Raw genomic sequence first — 21,664 nt, 5'->3', positions numbered from 1 at the left:
TGATAATATAATGAAATAATTAAGATTGAGAGATTTGTAAATAAAACTAGAAAATGAAGAAGATTTGGGTTGTTTATAAAGAAAAAAATTTAAAAAAATTAAAACAATGGCTACTGATTGTGTGGTAGAAGTAACTATTGATTTTTTTTTTATTTCAACAGTAATGGGCAAGTCAGGTCGGCCTATAGGCCTAACATATAGGCTTACAACCTAGTTTGGAAGGCCCATAGGTCAAACTTGACATGTTACAATGTTGCACCGGATCGAGCCTTATTTTCAAGCTTTGGACGAGGCCTCTATTTGGCTTAGCCCAATTGAGCAGTTAGGGTCGGTAGTTGAAGGGTAGTTGGGGAGAGTTATTGTTGGCAATTGGACACCTCTTTATATGTTCAAAAACTGCCTCCCAAAACCTAATGTAAAATAAAAAACAAAAGCGTATTTTTTCTGTTTTTCTTCTTCTCCTAAGAACCAAAAGATATAGAAACCATATCTCCCTTATATACAAAATATTGGCAGTGCAGAAATACAAATGGGTTCGTGAAAATGACTAACATCAACACCTTATGTCGTATTTAGATTACTTTTGTCATAAACTTGAAACCAGGTAGCAATTCATTTTTACAGAATTTCAGATTTTATATAATGGTAGACATAATATTTTCCAACATTGATATCAAAGCATCAAGTTGATGGATGCCTATAATTTTGTATATTATTATTTTGAATTTTAGGATTTTATATTAATTTTTTTTGTTGAATTCGAATTTTGGACAAATTGAATTTGGCCAAATTGCATGAAATTGAAATGTGTAAATGTATTCGAATGATTGTTGGATACATATTACATGCATTGTATTGAAACTCATATTAAAATAACATCGAAATCGACCAAATACCAAAAGCTTAAATTGCAATGTTCAAGTCGTCGTTTCATTGGATTTCAATGATGTTGATGCTGGAAGTTGATGTGAGAAGAATCAATGACATAAGAGCTTTAAAAGCCCAATGGTGTCATTGTTGATCGATGGCTAGAATAAGCAAATTGAATAGAGGAATAATTAGGGTTTTTCACGACAAAATGGGTTATAATAAGGTTGGGAAAACCAAATTACATGATACGTTTGGCCAACGAGTTGCCCAAACTCCTTGGTCATCTGGTCAACCTATAGAGTCAATCCGAAACCTGAACCAGTCAATTGACTAGTCAATGATGACCAATCATCGGTCAATGAAAAACCTTTCTAGGTGGGTGAGGGAGCTCTCTTTTGGTGCGTGCTAGTTTTATTATGCTCGGATTAGCACGTGGAATAAATTCTATGGGTCCTACAATGCTTTAAGGCATGTAATACCTCATTCTGGTCAATAAAACACGTATCGGTATTTTAAAAACACATATTTCTAATTCATGCAAGCTTGTTAACTAAGGACTATCATAGATAGTATAAGATATGATCATTAGATGATTTAATGGTGCATGTTAGGACTATATATATAATATAAAGATTTAGATTTTAAAGTAAGTCACATTCTTTTAATTTGAAAAAAGATGATATATAGTTCAATAATATATATGCATGACCATTAGACTCTTGTAATAAATGATCTTTCTGGGGAAAAGATTGTGAAAATTTTGAGATTATGTGGATACATTACAACTTACTAACAAGTGACACATAATAATGAATGTGAGAAAATCTCGTTTTATTGTTAATCTCAAATTAACAAAATATGAGGCACTTGACTCATCTTAAATTACATAGAGACTTTATTATGGATAAACTAACTGTAAGAATAATACGAGTTAATGAAATGGTTCTAGTCATAGTAGTGATGCATTTGTTGTATCATATTTTATAATTGTCAAATGTGAGAATTTTAAGATTGGTAGGATTTAGCGAAATTATCATCTAGAATTAATATGTGGCACAATTGGATTGAATTTTAAAATATCAAACATTTGAGTTATAGAAGATGATCAGAAACATAGTGAACTTTTGATTATGTACTTATGTGAGATATTTTAAATTATAATATGCAATTACGACAATTGATGTGTGTTTAATTGCATTAGTTGATGTTGTGTTTGATATGTCTTTGTGATCTTATTAACTAAGGCAATCATAGAATATTATGGTTGATTTGAATTAGGATGAGAAACTGAATAGGGATAATTACAAGGTATGACATTTAAAGATGCACTATATCTTAGATGCGCAAAAGGCTTTGAAAGTTACAAATCAGGTTATGATAGAGGTTACAAATATGATGTAAACGCATAACACACATGTAAAAATTAAAACTCACTTCGTGTGATATCTTGACCAGTTCCATGAATAACGATATGATATATAATTACTAGTAATGCTCAATTGTGTATGTCTTAAGTAAGGTTTTGATAAAAAAATTTGGAGGAACTATAGTGCCCAAACAAAAGTAGTTGACTATCAAATGTGACACATAAAAAAAGGTCCCCAACAAGTCAATAAAATAGCATTTCAGAGACATATCAAATATGATTATGGAATTAAAGTTAGCTAGACACATTTTGAAAAATGAACAATAGGTTCACGCAGTAGAACAATCTCTTTTTGAAAATAGGAGCGTATGAAGGTGCATATGACCCACAGTGAAAATATAAGGACTCTTGTTAATAATTCTCATCATATTGAGCTGGAGGACAAGCACCCTTGAGGCAGCTAGACCAAGTACTCATGCATATGTTGTAAAGTCAATTTCCAAAAGTTATTTATGACTTCAAATGTAAGTGGCTTAAGTTCGAGTAAGGGAATGAGGTCATACAAAGCTCAAAGAATAAGAACAACAACAAGAATTTAAAATGAAAGAATGGCAAAAGTACTAGAAGAAGAGATAGAAATAGGATGATTTGTTGTGATTGCAACAACAAGGGTTATTTTATTCGTGAATGCATAGAGCTAAAACTGATATTGTCTTATTCTATATAAAGTGATGAAACTTTAGTTTATAATACTGTGCTATTAGTTGAGTCTTATCTTATGTGAATTATGGATTTAGAAGCCACTGACCAAGTAGCATATAATAGAGAAGCTTTAGTGTATTTTTAAGTAGCTTATGATAGAGGAGCTTTAGTGGATTTTTGTGAAATTTTAAAGGAGATGAGTTAGATTTATGTAGGTAACAACATAAGGGTTGAAGTAAAAGGGATAGACACGAGCAAATAAGTTTTGCGAGATAGTCGGATCCTATACCTACATGAAGTCCAATATGTTCTAAATATTTGATAAATCTTGGCCATTTGCTTGTTCTTCTTAAACTAGGACATAATTTAAATTTCTCTTAGTGCTTTGTCAAAATTTAATAGAAAAGACTTTTATGGATTTGGTTTGGTGTTTAATGGTTATATGGTGTTAGTTACCTTTCATTATGATAATGTTAGTTTTGGATTATTTATTACTCCCAAAAGTATGAATGTGAATATACATATATGATATGCTAGATTAGGAAAAATTAGCTAAGATAGAATAAATAGGTTGGCCTATGAAAGTTTATTGGAAATTTTCACATAACTTAAAACTGCCTAAATAAGAGCATTGTCTACCAAAAAAAAAACTACTAGAAAACCATTTGACAAAGTTGTAATAGCTTAAATTCTTTTGCATTTTATATACTCAAGTATATGTGCTCCTATGAATGTAAAGTTAGATATAATGTCTCATACTTCATTACGTTTATAAAAGACTATACTCGATTTGGTCTTGTTTACTTGATCTCTATGAGTCAGAAGCAATAGACTACTTTAGACACTATATAAATAAAGTTGAGAATCAATTAGACCAAACGATACAAGCTTTATGATTTAATCAAAGTCTTGAGTATTTGTTTGAAAAGTTCAAGGAATTGCATAATGAAAAAGGAATAGTATACAATGAATAATTCCAAGAACTTTATAACAAAATTGTGTAGTAGAGAAGAGAATTTTAACTCTATTGGAAACGATTAGGTTAATGATGACATAGACAAATCTTCGACATCAATTTGTAATGATGTAACGTTAACTACTACCTATATACTTACCGAGTGCCTACTAAATCAATTGTTTCCACTTCTTATTAGTTATGAACATGTAAAAAACCTAAGTTAATTGATTGCAAACTTAGTGGTTAGTAGTATTTATCCATAAGTTTTCTTATAAGTTTGGAAAATTGGGACCAAGAGGAAAGAAATTTATTTTTATAAGATATGTTGGACAATTCAAAGGGTTTGTTATGTTCATCAGAGAGGATTTTGATGGAAGATTAACTAAAATTATATTAAAAGATACTACATTCATAGAGGGATGATAGTGATAAAGGTTTCATATGTATGAGATAAAAGAAGAATAAGGATAGGTACATTTCAATGACCACTAGTTAAGTCCTAAAAGATAAAACATATACTTGTTTTAGATAGTGGGAGCAAATGAGATTGAACTCTAACATATTTCAGTTAATAGAAGTAATGATCTTTAATTATGTAAGAGTGGATGTCCAAAAGTTGTTAGGGTAGGTGTTCTAGAGCCAATCAAATTTGGCATTTGTGGATATAATTTAATATTAATAATTGATTAAAGATTTATTATTATTCAATTCATATGTTGTTTATTTATATGATTGTATGAATAACATGCCTTTAGAATGATATAACTGTGACAAGAAGATCAGATGACTGATTTTAGGAACTCTATGTACAATTTTAGTGGCCATTCTAGAAACGTTCGTAATCTTGATATTACAATGAATAAGAGCATATGTAATGATGATGAAATTACCATAGTGTTAAGTGACCTTACCAAAAGTGACGACAATTGTCACATGTCACAGTTGTCACATGTCAAAGTTGTTGTAGACAGCTTGGTATAACACATGGGTGTACATTTAAGACATATTCATCGAACTAACCTAACTAGAGGATATCCATATATATATATGGTCACTCCAATGTCTATGGAATAAATCCTTTGAACACTATAGATGCATGTGATCCTTTGACTTGAGGTCGCTAGACCATCTTATGTAAAGATTGATATAGTTTGATGCTATCTAATGTGCCACTATAATTAGGGTACCTATAAAGGTAGTAATCGCCCATATCGTGAGATATATGAAGGCTGTGGTTGATTGATAAATAATTCATCACTTTTGAGCACAAGAGAAGATATCTCACATGAGAATATTGAAAGACATCTATGACTATTTGAATCTGTGACCACAATGGGATGAGGTTGTAGCCTAATCCATGTTAGTCATTAATGCATATTAGTTCATGTCAGAGAACTACTAAGATAGACACATTTCTATGTCTTAGCCTTAAGAGATATTGGTTGATGAAAAGATTAAATTGCACATAATGTGATGTTGTAAAAACTTAATAGATGTTAGCTGATACTCTGTCGTTTGGGTGGTTATGATGTTGTACTAGAGGTCAATCTTGGTCTATGTCTGAATTTGATCTGAATCTAGATACTACTGGTTCAATAGAAAGTTTATGAGTTACACACATATATAAGTTGATTCAAAATTAGAGGTAAGGATTATTCGGTGATAATCTTGATATTGAGGGAGAGAGAATGAAATCTTAGAAATACTGGGTTTGCCTATTTGGGTTGTAGAACCTAGTTGACCATGCTTTGACTAAGATGGTTGCACCATGAGAAATAAAAGGCATGACATAATTAGACAAAACATTGTCCACTCGTGCAAGCCTTAAAGCAATGTCGAACGACACACTTATGGTGCCATTCGTGCAAGGCTTGAAACATGACAATTGTGCATGCTTATATGTTAGTCATGCATATATGTGTTAAAGGTGTTGAGTTGGTTCAAATTCTTATTAGAGCTTGGACACCTACGCATATTTATTAAGTATGCATTAAAACCAAGAAGATATTTACACATATAGATATAAAACCCTAGGTGTATGTTTTCTAGTTTTTCATTCTTTCTTCTATGAACACATAATTCTAGTCAAAGAGTACTAGCAGCTTCTTCTCCTGGATTGGCTCTCTCGTGTTTGAGCTTTGTATGGATGCCATAGAATGTAAAACACCCTATGTGTGTTTTGCATGTTCTTGAATGTATGTCTAAAATGGGTATCTTGGTTAGGGTTTTTGGGATTGTTTAATTTGAAAATTTTAAATTTTGCTGGATTGCTAGTTATTGGCACCCTAAAAGTCTTACAAAAGTACCATAGTGATGTTTTAAAATTGAAACAGGTTTTCATTACCAATCCCTAAGATGATAAATAACCTAAAAGCATAAATGAAATTGTCTCATTCCCCTAATAAGGAAAAATGACAAGATACATTGGAAAAAGATATGAAATCTATGGAAATAAACAAAGTCTAGAGTTTGGTTGACTTACCATTGGGTCAAAAACCCACTGAGAAAAAATGGATTCTCTAAATGAATCGTAAGATGGATGACTCAATAGATAAATACAATTTCACCTTGAGGCAAAGAACTATACTTAACTAGAAGGTATTAAGTTACCAAGAAAACATTCTTACTAGTGAACAAATTCACTTCAATTTGTTTAGATTTAGAATTGCATCAGATAAATGTTAAGACAACTTTCCTTAGTGGATAACTTGACAAAGAAATCTATGTGAAACAACATATAAATCTCATTGTTAAAGTTAATAAGCACAAAATGTACAAGCTTCAAAGATTGATATATGACCTAAAACAGTCATTTAGATAGTGGTACTTGAATTTTTCATAAGACTATGATGTCCAATGACTTCAAGATGATTAATCAAGACCACTATATCTATATGACAAAGTCTGATAACAAATTTACAAATTCTATTTCTATATGTGATGATGTGTTGATAGTTGGAAATGATTTGGAGTAAGTGATGACCATTAAAGGATGGTTGTCTATGTTTTTGACCTGAAGTGACAAATTATGTATTAGTAATTAAGATCCAAAGGAATTGATCAAATAAACTTTTGACTGTATGACAAAAGTATTATATTCAAAAGATTCTAAAATAATTCAATATGATAAATTGCAAATCCATTGATACTCCTATATTAAATGATGAATTATTGAGCCAAAAGACGTGTCTCAAAACTCAAGATGAAAGAAGAGAAATGTCAAAAGTATGCTATGGTTCTTACATACCAAGACATTCGTTTTTGTTGTCAGGTTAGTTAGCTGATATTGGTCAAATCTTGGAAAAAAACACTAAAAGGTTGTCAAAAGGATATTGATATACTAAAAGGCACTATGGATTATTGTTTATGTTATGAAGGATCGAATTTGCATTTGATTGGCTATTTAGACCAATGCAAATCCATTTTTGGCTATGTTTTCTTACTCCAAAAAGGCCCATATCTTAGAACAATAAGAAATAGACATGCGTAGCCTTATCCATAATGAAGGCCATGTATATAGTCTGTTAAGTGATTATACAAAATATTGTTTGGTTAAGAAGATTATTTATGAATTTGGGTAAACATGACGATATTGTTAAAACAATAGTTATCTATTGTTATAAATAAGATGGGATAACTTTCATAACCAAACATTTTGACACTGGACATAATGTTTAAGAGACATCATTTTTAAGAGGGAAGTGAACATACAATATATTTCTACGCATCATATGACCAATGATCCTTTGACTAAACTTGTTCCAAAAAATATATATCTTGTATATGTTAAATCTCTTGACTACGTAGATTGTGATTAATAAGTTGTGAGCTTATATGTTGTACCAGTGACACAATATCAAAAACCATGAATTCAAAATATATAAAAACCATGTCTCCTCTATATACAAAATACTGGTAGTGCAAGAATGCAAATGGGTTGTGGAAATGATTAACGTCAACACCTTATGCAATGTTTGGATTGCTTTTGTCACAAACTCAAAATTGGGTATCCAATTCGTTTTTACAGAATTTCATAATTTATAGAATGTAAACATAATATTTTCCAACACCCAACAATTCATAATTGATTTTGCCAATTTTCTGATTCTTCGATCATAATGATGGTTTAAATGACTTCCTGGGACGAGTTCATTGAATGAACGGTGCAATTGTACAAAGCCAATCCCTAATCTGTATGTCTGTTTTATTATTTTCTTCAATTGTTTTCTTTCCCGCAAAATGTAAATCAATGGAAAAGTAGCAGAGAAATTCGATATGTTTTTGTTTAATGCTTTATTTTCTTACGAAATGATGAAAAGCCATTGTCAGTAGGTCAAGATTTTGTTTTAATTTCTGACAAATCGGTTGAATTGCATGATGATTTAAGTTCTGCTTGATTGATAATGCTAGCAGTGGTTATATTTAATTTCATGTTTTGTGATTTTTTGGATGAAATTGTGGATGTAGACGAAGTATTGCATGAAGTATCCACATTGTGAGGGTAAATTCATTTTGAAGGTCACTGATGATGACAAGGAGGCACAAGCTAGATTCATTTTGTCATTTATTTTGTTGAATTGAATCCCTATATTTATTAGCTTTGTCTATATACTGTACTGTAATTCCTATGTCTAATGATTTTGTTAACCATTGAAGATTGACCTGCTAGCTTATGAATTTGATTGATTTTTTTGCATAATGTATCTATGGAAATAACAATGCCTTCAGGTTTTTAACTTGATGGGAACATCATTTTAGTTTTTATTGTTTTAGAAATATATTTTCTGGAAATAACTTCGTTAATGCATATTGAAACTTATTATGGTAAGATGCAGAGCTAGGTGGCATTTGGATAACCTTTTGCTACATGAATAAAAGGCAAAGAAAATAAGCATGCTCTATTGTCATTGTCTTAATTTTACCGTAAAAAAATTTTTGTTTATCCTTCCTTTATTTTCAATCGCTACCGTGTGACTGAGGTGGTTGAGTACAACAGAGTTTTAATTTGTTGTGTCCAGTTTTCTATGTATATTTAGAAAGAGATTTATGATGAAGTACTTAGTCATGTTAACTCTTTTGTGAAACTAAGATTGGTAATCCCATCTATCAACATAGATGAGAAAAGCCAATTCCATTAGAATGTAGAATCCTTAATTATTTCAATATTGGATTATGAACCCTTATTCATGGTTATGTCAGTGTCTTTAAATCAAACCCTAAAGCTAATAGAGTCCAATGGTAGCTGAAAGTAATGGTTGTTGGAAGAGAAAAGTTGGGATTTATGTTTGTCCTGTGTTTCTTAAGAGCAATGAATTACATGTTTTCATCAGAGAAATACAATCCTGGGACCAAGAAATTGGCTTTGGTGATTATTGTGAAGGTAATTTTTACCTCGGAAAAGGTTGATGGAGATTAATTTGAATACTTGTTTAAAAAGGGAATCTTTTATGTTGGAATTTTAAGCTGCCTGTGAGGAAGGAAACATAAGTTCAATTTCACTGTCATTTTGTTAGATCTCTAATCATCAAGACCTATTAGAGAAAGGGAAAGGTGGGAATTTCCTCTCCAATAGTTCATATTTCATCAGTTGGAGATAAATATCATCCAAATAATTATCACACAAGCAATAGAGCATATCAAGATAACCCAGAAAATTTGGATAAAACACATCATTAATAGGATAATTTGGATATAAAAGGGAGGCAATGTTGGAGAGAACAATATCAAGGGAAAACATAAACCATTAATTAGGGGTTTAGGAGCTTAGGCCTAGAGTGTATTGTTTCAGTAGAACCAACGTATTTGTTATTTGGTTTTCTGGTTTTATCAATAAGCAAGTGCAATTTGCACATTATCATTCAATAAAACAATCTTTATTCATTTATATTTATTTCGTCCATTACAATTGTTACTAAACCAACATTGCACAACTTTTACAAACACAAAACATGTACACATTCATATCTCTAGTTCAGGCATCCTACAGTTGAAAACATCTCTAGAGTCGGCATAACAACTTGCAAAAGCACCATTTTTGGTTTAGGTATGCATTAAAAGTGGTATCAGAGAAAAGGAGTATTCAGGGAATAGTAAGTACAAAAATAGAGACAAGGGTAAAACAAATGGAGAAAGAAATCAAGAGAAGATTCATAGGCCTAAAAATTGAAGTTGGGTCTGTAAATGAGGAATTGAAGGGCATCCAAATGGAGTTGCGGGAGGTTCACTTAATGAGAAGAAAGTTGACAAAGATCAAAGACATATTGGTTGTGATTTGCCAAAAAGAGATTAAAGGCAAGTCCATGGCCAAATAATAGGAAGTGTAGGAAAACATTGGAATATTGGAAAACACCAAACATAACAACGAAGAACAAAAGGGGGATAATGGTAGGGAGGCAAGACCAATACACCTAAAAAGAGGATAGGTCACGAGTAACAAGGGAACTAGAGGTAGAGACATTTATCCACATTGAATCCATATACCAATGTTTGACAGTGACAATCTAGTTGGCTGGATTTTTAGGGCAGAAAAATATTTCTTTATTAATTGCATTAGATCAGAAGATAGGGTTTAAGTGGTTGAAGCTTGCATGAAGGGACCAATCTTGACATGGTTTAAATGGTAAGAGGCTAGAAGTGTGTTTAACAATTAGGAAGGGTTCAAGGATGCACTAATTGAAAGAGTCCGACTGATTTAGGATTGGATGATGTATGGAGAACTTCTCTCTCTCTTACAATGAGGTTTGGTCGCCAACTACCAGTGCCGCTTTGAAAAATCTTTAGCCTCTTTATTGGATTTGTCTAATGGAGCATTGAAAAAGGCATTTGTAAATGGGTTAAGAGATGACATTCAAGCCGAGATCCAAGTAATGGTACCCGCCAACTTATGCTAGGCTATGGATGTAGCCTAATAGATTGAAGACTATAATGTAGTACTAGACCAAATGAAGGATTTAAGCAACCGGTCCAATAGAAATAACTCAAACACTTTTGATTCATTTCAGCTTTAGGTGCCCAACAGGTCCAACTCGAGCCCAACCTAATGATAGCCACCCTTCGCCCAATACAATAGTATCAACTAGCCTATGCACAATAATGGTCTAACAACCCAATACATCTCATTCACAAAGCCAAACTCAATGGTTATAACTTGTGACCCTTTCAATGTGGTAAACAATCAACTCCTAGCAAACCCTAATAGCTTACCCACTGATTCATCTAGGCAACCACTGACTAAGGCTCCAGACCATGACAGTAGCATGTGTCACCTCCTTTTATGGCAAATATCATAGACTGAACAATAGGAAAAATATCTGAAAGGGTTGTGTTTCCACTACAATAAGCTATTTGGTCCTGAACACTGATGTCGATAAAAGACTTTCTAAGTACTAATCTTGGGCAATGACGAAGATGCTAGAGAAGTTCTAGAATTTGGTGAGATGACTATTGTAGAAGCAACAATAGTAGAGATTGTCTAGAAGACATTTTTGAGGAACTTATTAAATATATTATTGGAATCAATCCATATCAAATGTTCAAAGTCGTCAAAGAAATCTTGGGCCATGAGGTACGCGTTCTACAAGGGGACCCTATATTTACTAAGTTGGAAATTTCTTTAGAAACTTACCCAATTGAACTATTAAACGACATTAGCAACCTTCTATAAGAATTCCATCAATTGTTTGAAGTTTTCAACAATTTACCACCACAACGACCTAATGATTATGCCATGAGACTAATTCCCAAAGTACTACCACTGAATATTCGTCCATACCATTACCCACATACCAGAAAAAATAGATGAAAAAAATAGTCCAACAGATCTTAGACCCAGGGATCAGGCCAAAAAACAATCCTTATTCCAGCCCAATTTTGCTAGTCAAGAGAAAAAAGATGGGGGATGACAATTTTTGTGTTGATTATAGAGCCTTTAACAACATTATTGTTTTAGACAAGTTTCCAATATGAGCCATTGATGAACATTTTGATGAATTAGGAGAAGTTACCATCTTTTCCAAAATGGACTTGAAATCTAGATATCATTAGATTCAAGTGGTTGAAGAGGACATTGAGAAAACAATTATCTAAACTCATAATAAGCATTGCAAATTTTTGGTCATGCCATTCGAACTATCCAACGCACTAGCTACTTTTCAAGCCTTGATAAACAATATTTTCTGGCCCTATCTATGCAAATTCATTATAGTTTTTTTTTTTATGACATTTTAATCTAGAAACTTGATAGGAAGACTCACTTGACTTATCTCTGGACAATTTTTCAAGTATTAGACCAACACTAATTGATAGCTAATAAGAAGAAATGCTTATTTGGGTGTGCACAAATTGAATATTTAAGGTATATCATTTTTGCTACAATAGTAACCATTGACCCAGCAAAGGCTGAAGACACGTTAGCTTGGCCACCACCTAAGGATGTTAAGGGTTTACATGGATTTTTGGGGCTCACAGGGTATTACTAAAGATTTGTGAAAGGATATGGAAAGACAACGAACTGTTAACTTGACTACTGAAAAAAGACAATTTTGAATGGGATAAAACTACTCAAAAGGCCTTCAACAACCTCAAAACTTTTATTCTAGAAACAAATGCTTCAAGTGTAAGGGTAGACGTAGTACTCATATAAGAAGGAAGACTAATAGCTTTTATCAGTTGAGCAATTCACCGAGGAGTAGGTTAAAATTAGTCTATGAGAGAAAACCAATGGCCATAGTATTTGTGATCTAGGAATGGGTAATTAAACTACTGGGGTAATTAAACTACTAGGGTATGATTTTGAAATATAATATAGATCGAAGTGAGAATCGATCAACCAACACGTTATCCAAACAATGAAAGCTTTTAACCATTTTTACTGTTCAAGCTATCTATATTGATGGGCTAATAGAGGAGATTGCAAATGACCTACACTTAAAAAAAATAGTACAAGATCTCATTTAAAATCCTATATCTCATATAGGTTACAAAGTAAAAAAAAGAGCTTTATTTTATAAAGATCATCTAATGGTACCTTGTCATTTTCAACTTATGCCCCAAGTACTTCATAAGTTGTATTCCTCACCAGGTGGTGAGCACTCATGTTTCTTTAGAAATTCGTTACCTCTTGTGAAAGTTGTTAGCATAGCAAATATGAAGCTTTTAAACTAGCAAGGCTCCTATAACCTCTTCCCATCCTTACTCAAGTCTGGAAAGACATTACCATGGATTTCATCAAAAGACTATCAAAATCTGGAGGGTATGATACCATTATGGTTATAGTTGATTGTTTCATCAAATACAATCATTTTCTACCACTCATTCGTGTGTACACTACAAGACAAGTCATCATACTTTTTGTTTGACTCTATGGATATCTGTATACCATTATGTCCAATCAAAATAAAATATTTAGGCTAAAAGACTTATTCCTACCTAAGGTTTAGTGAAATCTCAAAATTCCACCTGTTAACTTTTAAAAACCCAAATACTCATCATTCTGTTAAAATTCATTGTTAGAGTTAAGGGTAAAAATGTTATTTAGGAAAAATATTTTTAAAAACTAAAAATTTATCATATTTCCCTTCTAGGTTTAAACATCTAATAATTTTCTCCCACTCAAATTTTGAAAAGTGATCATTTTCCCTTAGGATTTTTGTTTCTTTTTTTCTATGACAATTTCATCTACTTACAATCGACCTTCCTACCCATCCTCTTCTCTGACTGACAACCAATGAACCTAAACAAATTGAAGTGCTGAGACAACAATCCATAAAGCATGACAATGATGACCTATGAAACGCGACGATGACAAAGATCAGGAGACACCAAATAAAGATTAAGAGGCCTTTGGTATCGACATCTTCATCCAAAGAAAAATCTTTGTCATGCTTTTGAGTAATGACGCTTCATCTGGGTGTCTCCTAATAGGTGTTTTGGTTCTTTGGGCATCTCTCGATGGATTAATCTTCTTTGGTTTCTTCAATTCATCTAGAATCACCAGTTGTTGGCTGAAGAAAATGATGGGTAGGAAGGTCAACTGTTAGCCAATGAAGTTGTCCTAGAGAAGAACAAAAACCCTATGGTAAAATAGTCATTTTTCAAACTTTGGGTATGAAAATTGTTAGATTTTTAAACTTAGGGAAGAAAATGTGATAAATTTTTAATTTTTTAAATATTTTTATTAAATAACATTTTTACCTTTAACCCTAATAGTGAATTTTAATAGAATAGTGGGTCTATAAATTTTTGAAAGTTAACGGATGAGACTTTAGGATTTTAGTAAACCTTGGGTGGGAAAGTCTTTTGGTCTAATATTTATGAGGACATTTTGGATTGAACTTTTTTGTCTTATAGTTATTGCCTATCACCTAAAGACAGATGAGTAGATAAAAGTAGTCAACCGAAGCCTTGAGCCCTACATCCACTATTTTTCTAGTTCCAAACCATCTTAATAGGCAAAATGGCTTGCATAGACATAATTCTAGTAAAATAACACCTACCATGGGTCGATAAGCATAATACCTTTCAAAGCTTTATATGGTTAAGACTCATTAATCCTCTTCTGATTCATCGATGAAAAATCACTAGTTGAAGATGTTCAAGTCCAAATAAAAGAAAGGAATTTGATTCTAGATGAGCTCAATGAAAACTTAACAAAGGCCTATAACCAAATGAAGAAGTATGCTAACTTATCTTACCAAGAAGTTTAATATCAGCTAGGTGGTTGCGTTTTTCCAAAATTACAACTTACCACCTTCGATCCCTTGCTGCATGACCTAATGAGAAACTTAACCCATGTTACTATAAGCCTTACTGGGTTTTGGAAAAGGTTAGTAGAGTCGCTTACAAGCTAACACTTCTACCATATGCCAAAATTTATCCATTCTTCTTTCATGTATCACATTTGAAGAAAGTTATTGGGTCCTAGGTCTCAAGTCAACCATAGCCCCTATGCCTTACTAAAGACGTGGAGTTTAATGTTTGTCCCTAAGAAGTCTTAGCCGTCTATGGAAGCTTTCTTGATGTGTTATAAGTCTTTATCCGTTTGGATAACCTACCCTTAGGTGAAAGTTACCATCATCTTCAGTGTAACATGTGATCAAATTATAAACGCAACTCAAAGGTAACGTGTTTAAACATATATAAAATTTTTATTCTGTTTAACATTTTATAAATTTTGATTATAAAGTTCTCATATTATTTATTACCTTGTAGATTACAGGTGCATATTGGAAAGCCATAAAATCATATACAAAGGTAAATTTTGAGGCTATGATGTGATCTCTTGATATGATGAATCTTCAAGCTAGGGCTTACCTACGTGAGATGAGATTTCAACGATAGAATAGGGAATATTTTTTAGAGCATCAGTGTAACATAATAACAACTAATATTACAGACTCATTTAATGCCCTTGTCAGACATGCACGAGGTCTACCTATCATAGTAGAAGATGAAATGGTCATAGTTGTTGTCGTTTCACCTTTGGTTTGATTGGATTTATATATAGGGTGTGAATAAGCAGACTTTTTCGGATGACCCAATCATGTGTAGTACGAACCATCTGAAAAAATATACAACTATTAATTCAATATTTAATCTTAAGTAACAATTATGATTTAATCGATTAATGTTACTTTATCAATGTATGCTAGAAGAGGTTTGGCAGGGGAATCCTCTATTGTAGTCAAGTCAGCCGTCTGTACCCCCTCGATGGACTGCAAAAGTAATTTTATTTGTCAATGATCAGTATATATGAATATATACTAATTATAATGGGCATACCTTATCCTGGTTTCTATAAAAAATATCCTCCTGTAAGCCCTCACCTTGTGAACTAATATCCATGACCCTTTTGCTGGAGTAGAGGATATCAACAAGTAACCACAACCGCTCATCTTGAAAAGGATGCAAAATATTTTAAATAAACATAATAATTTGAAAGACAAATTGACCAATGACATTTCATAAAAAAATACACAACCTTTATGGACGTGAAAGGTGTATGGGAAAACTCTCGATTGAAAATGTCTCATGGCTAGTACCCTATACAAATGAAGAAAACAAATTGGTCAATGATATTTTATATAAAATATAACAACTACAATAATTTTCATACCTCAGGTGTGGGATTTGAAGCAACCAAAGGACCAACCGAAACACCCTCATAACTATGACCTTATACGAATATATAAAAGGAATTAATTAATGACAGTTAATTAAAAAATATAAAAACAATGACAAATGACAAACCTCAGAGCAGAGAGATGATGTAACAAAAAGGTTAACTATGACCCCCTCATAGTGACTACCCTGGGGGATTAACAATAATAATTTGATTAGTGACATTTCATATAAAATATAATAATAAAATTTTATATTAAATATCATCAGAAATTAAATATAGACCTCATGTGGGTGACAGGATATAATCGACCTATCAATGGGGGAGCTCATCCTAATACCGGCATGCGTACCCTACATAAAGTTAACATAGATATTAGAGTAAGAACCAATTACAATATATATAAGGAATAAATGAGATATGGCTTTATGACCTAATCGATTGGAATTGGGCATGTACACGTGACGATTTCCTCGAAACGAGTCAAACAATCTTCTAATCTAGTCATCTGAGATGATACTTGTTGTGTAAACAAGAGATCTCACATAATATCATAGTGCCTTATTGTGTCAAAACAACATCTACTGTGGATGGAATGGATGATGTAGGAAGGGGACACTCTTGTGTGATAGGAAGGGTAGCACGATCCTAAACTTCAAGAAGGTGTGCGATCTCGATGGCTGAGGTCTAAACAGTAGGGGGACATGAAGGCTGCTCAATAACAAGAGGTTGAATAGGCTCCTCATGTGTCCTAAGACTATTGGTCGGTATATATACAAGTGGCATTGCTAGAGAAACTTTATCTTCTGTCGGGAGGGCACCGAAGACAATAAGGAAGAATGAAAATCTGACATACTCATGTATAGAAGAATGTCTGCATACCATGGTCTAGCCTCTTCAATCGGTGATGAACGGAGTGAAAAAGTGTCATCATCCTCTTCATTTAGATATATAATTCAACATATTTGCAATAATCAAAGTATCAATTAACTCATTAATTAACAATTACATACCTAATCAATAGTGAAAATAGTGCTTATATGACTCCAAGTACGAACGTCTCGCGTACGCCACTAGAAAATTTGTGAAGACGCATGGATATCAACTATATACACCCAATCATATAGGATGTCTATCATCTCATATATCCGATATTGCAATATAAACATTAATGGTTAAATTAAAGCAATTTTTGTTTTTGCCAATTAATATAGATAATAAAGAAATATAAACTGCCTTGAAAAGCAAAAGGAAATTCATAAAGCTCATATTTATGCATTTCAAGCATTTGGCCGAAACAAACTCTATCACTTATTTAGTACATCGACTCATACGTCATCTATCACACTGGAATGCCCCAGGGATAAGAATTAAACTCATCCAAATGATTAACAAACTGAAGGTACTTTACATATACCTTTTTTCATCAATCATGCCCTAACAACACCATATAAAGGCAATACAATAAGACCATCTTAACAGCAAAGATATCATCATCCCTCTATGACCTAGCCAAGAAACCACGATCGATATCATGATACTGCACTTTTTGACTGCCTTGAAAATAGGTATCTCTAAAACGATGTTCAGATGAGTGAGGAATATTCGATGAAAGTGTAGTGAGTTAGTTGAATGGAAGCCCCGTCATTAGAGTAAACTTGAATGGGTTGAATCTCACATCAACCCCATTAACCCTAAACCAGAACTTATCTCTACCTAAGCCCCGATGTAGCTGTTATAGCAAAAATGAGTGTACCAATACTCTAGAGAATTTGAGATATCTAATAGTTGAAGAAGATACTCGAAACACATCCTCTTGAACAATCGAAGCTGCTCTAGAGTTAGTGTTAACCTAATTTTTGACATGGCATTGCGCTGGATGCGACATATCACCTCTGCTCAGAAATGTCCTGACTCATCGGGGATTCATAACTTGTCTTCGACACGTTTTCTTTTATGAGAAGTATCTTGAAAAAAATTTTGAAAGGTTGTAAGAATTTCATTAAAAACATATACATAAACATATATAGAAATGGCAAATATAAAACAAAAAAATAGAGGTAAAATACAAAAACTACATTTGAAAATACCATAGAAAGATGAAAACTGAAAAAACGAAAAAACAAAACTGAAATTTGAAATCTACACGTTGAAATACCTTCAAAACCAAAAAAATCGCTCGAAAATCTAAAAATACTACTCAACATATCCTAAGCTAACAAATATTGAAAAACGGAACTGAAATTCGAATTTTATATGTTGAAATACCCTAAAATGTCAACAATAAAAAAATCACTTAAAAATCTGAAAAGTAAGAGTCGATATATCCTAAAATGACATAAAATTAAAAAAAAAGAGATTTGAATTTTGAAAACTAAACATTGAAATAGCTTAGAAATGGGAAAACCGAAATATCAAACTAAAATTAAGAAATTACATAAGAAAATCCTAGTAGAAAGCACAAAAATAATGAAACAGACATGAAATTCGAAATTGACAAGTCCAAGAATCTTAAATCAAGAAAAACAGACATGAAATTCGAAAATAAATGTTAAATTAGCTTAGTATGACAAAATACAAAAAATTTATTTGAAATTTCATAATTACATCATAAAACGTGCGAATAAAAGCACAAAAATCAAGAAATGGACATCAAATTCAAAAACTACATATTGAAAAACTCTAAAACAGGAAAAACGGGTATGAAATTTGAAAACTACAAGTAGAAAAACCATAGGTGTGAAAAATATCAATTTACCCCCTTATAAATTGTTTACTCTTAAACAAGTCCAATATTTTTTCTTTACCCCCTTATAAATTTTCTAATCTCTTACAGGCCCTATATATTAAAATAAGACAATTTCCCCCAACCCCCGAATTCCCCGTCTTTCATAGATCTACCCATGATTTTGTGTAAAATTTCCCACAAACCCTCGTGGATTGCCCTTTCTTCTCCCTGACCCTAATATTTTGAAAAAGCTAAATTTTCCTCCCATTCCACGGGCTATCCTTTCTACCTGTGAGGGATTTAATTCGGTCCATGGGATCCAATGTTCCCCCGGACCCGATCACTGACCAATCTAACCCATTTTCTACTCAAAAATCGTCATTTTAGCCTCTAATTTCGACACAAAGCAAATCTACACATTCTATAACACAAAACCTCTGAAGAATTTCAAGCAAAACAACCAATAATCAAAATATTTTATGTATTGTTCAAAATCGGAACCCTACAAATTTAAACCTCAAGATCTCCCTCAAATCTTAATAATCTTAACAATAAATTGATTCAAACAAGAATAGGGATGATGTACTAACCTTCTTTGCCATTTTCGATTGTCGAAAAATACAAAAAATCGATGGAAAAGATGAAAGATTCTACGCCCGTGGAAGACCTACGGGAGACCGGTGTTTTCTTTGAATTTCAAGTGTGAATCCGTGGGAAATGTGAGGAGGAATATGTAAAATTTTTGGTTTATATATAGGGGCAGTTTGGTCATTTCATAAAAAGGACATTTTCACTTAATATTTAAAGTTTTGGGCAATGTCCTTTTGCCCCCTTTATTTTGAGGTATTTAATGTAATTTCCCTTAAAAAAATACTCACCTGAGGACAAGGTATTTTTTCAAAAAGAGAAAAATATTAAGATTAAAACACTTGTCCTCACTCAAATGGGTAGTTTTTATTATAAAAATGATGCCTCGGGTTTAAATGCGGGGAAGAAAAAAGATTACGGTTTCTGATATTGAGGGCAGCCACTTGCATATTTGTCTCGTAAGGCAGATGATGGACTACAAGTTACAATAGCCTTGGGCATTGGTGAAGTTTGCTTGATAGCAATTGCCCTTACAAGAGTGTGGTTGATAATTTGGTGATTTCGTGTTGACACTAATGTCCATGTTCTTTTAATTTCCCCTTCACCATTTTAAGAATATTTTAACAAGCTATAATAAATAAGATTTCAACTTCAAATTTAATGTCCCATAGGACAATTTCATTACATATATGAAGGTTATCAGGTTGAGCCAATTAGATGCATATTTTCCCCTCATGTCATTAATCTTTGGTTGATTTATATTTGAAGTAAAACCAAATTACGTGCATACATACAAGGATGTATGCCTGAACACTCTGACTTGCACGTATTTTGGGGTGTATGTTTTTAGAAATTGATGATGTATAGCTGGATATCTTTGTGTCTGAATTTTAATCTCTTACAGTTCTGAGTTTTCCTTTGGTCAGTGTCTCAAGTTTAAGACCGACCAAGCACAGGATGCCAACAATATGGAGAAACTGAACAATATATTTTTGCTTTGATGGCCCGGGGACCAGACGGTATCATCTTTCTCTAAACCTTTCCATGGAAACAGAATTATGTATTGCTGGTTTCAAGGACAGAAAAGTGATTCAAAATTGGATTATTATTAAAGAGTGCACTTAGATGAAAGCAAAACAAGTAGTGTTTAAGCATATGTTAACAAAGTGAAACCAGTGGAACAGATCTGTTTCGAAATTTCTGCTTAATCATGCTAATGCATTTGTAAATTCTCTAAAATGGTTCCAAAAGGACTTGATATCTCAATCGCGGCATGTTTTCAGCATATATTACTTTCCGTTTTGGATCTTGAGATGGTCAAGCTGCTGTAATTAGTTTCCCATCCTTTTTCCTGCAGTAGATATCTCAGAAGTTACCGGGAAAGAGAAGATCGAAGTTCAGCCAGCAAAGAAAGAAAGGGGAAGGAAACAATGACTTACTTGGTCTCTAGGTGAATAGGTCTTGAAAAAGTTACATTATTTTGGGTGATATGATGATTTTTTGCAACATCAGTACTAAATAATACTCCATTGAAGTGACTTTCAGTGGAATGATCATTCCTGTGTTCCGTTTTTTCATTTTAGGCTAGCTTTATCGTTACAATTTATGAGGTTAAAATGTGGGCTATAAAGAATATGATCCATGATACAAATATTTTTGCAGATCAAGAACCCCTTTACTGAAGAAAGCTGCAAAAGCATTGATTGAACTAGTTGAAAAGGGAATATGTTCTTGGTGAAGGAATTATTGAAAACTGGTAATATTGTTGAGTGCGCAGGATACCTGAGACATTATTTTGCCAAATTGCATAAGTTGTGGTAGAAGAGGGTAACAATGTCAGCAGCTTTTCTGGAATCAGGTGCAAGCTCTGTACGAACTGGATGCTAAAATTATTCCTTTTTTCTTCTTGTGACATGAATGAATGTCGTTTAACATGGCGTCTGCAAGTTTTGGACCGCACTTATTGTTAATTATTAGTTCTTAGAAAGTAAAAATAAAAAAGAAAATTCTGATCTTAAATTCTTTGTCCAATAAAAAGTTTAAGGAAGCCAATGCAAGTATCACGTGTAGGGCATAATCAATAGGAAAAGGTGGTTAAACAAACACATTAATGTGTGAGAAGATCCTAATGATGTATTATGATTGTGATTGGACTCCTGTTAAAGAAAATTTGGGTGAGGCGAGACAGATAGAATTAGTAGGACCATCAGAAACAACAAAAACCAATACATCCATCCGATTTATTGAAATTGCCCTACCCACCTGTACAGGCAGCCAGTAGCACGCACGCATGAGCGCTAGGCCATGCCGTAAAGTTTGTTTATCCCATTCTAA

General features: G+C 32.8%; 1 pseudogene; it reads left to right on the top strand.

Moving 5' to 3' along the window:
- Nucleotides 1-8,017: 8,017 nt before the first annotated feature.
- LOC123222464 lies at nt 8,018-20,764 on the top strand (annotated as a pseudogene).
- The last annotated feature ends 900 nt before the right edge of the window (nt 20,765-21,664 follow it).

Source organism: Mangifera indica, chromosome 8 (assembly GCF_011075055.1).
Source record: "Mangifera indica cultivar Alphonso chromosome 8, CATAS_Mindica_2.1, whole genome shotgun sequence".
In the NCBI taxonomy this organism is placed as follows: Eukaryota; Viridiplantae; Streptophyta; class Magnoliopsida; order Sapindales; family Anacardiaceae; genus Mangifera; species Mangifera indica.
Note: the sequence above shows the minus strand (reverse complement) of the source record. Positions and strands in the feature narration are given on the sequence as shown.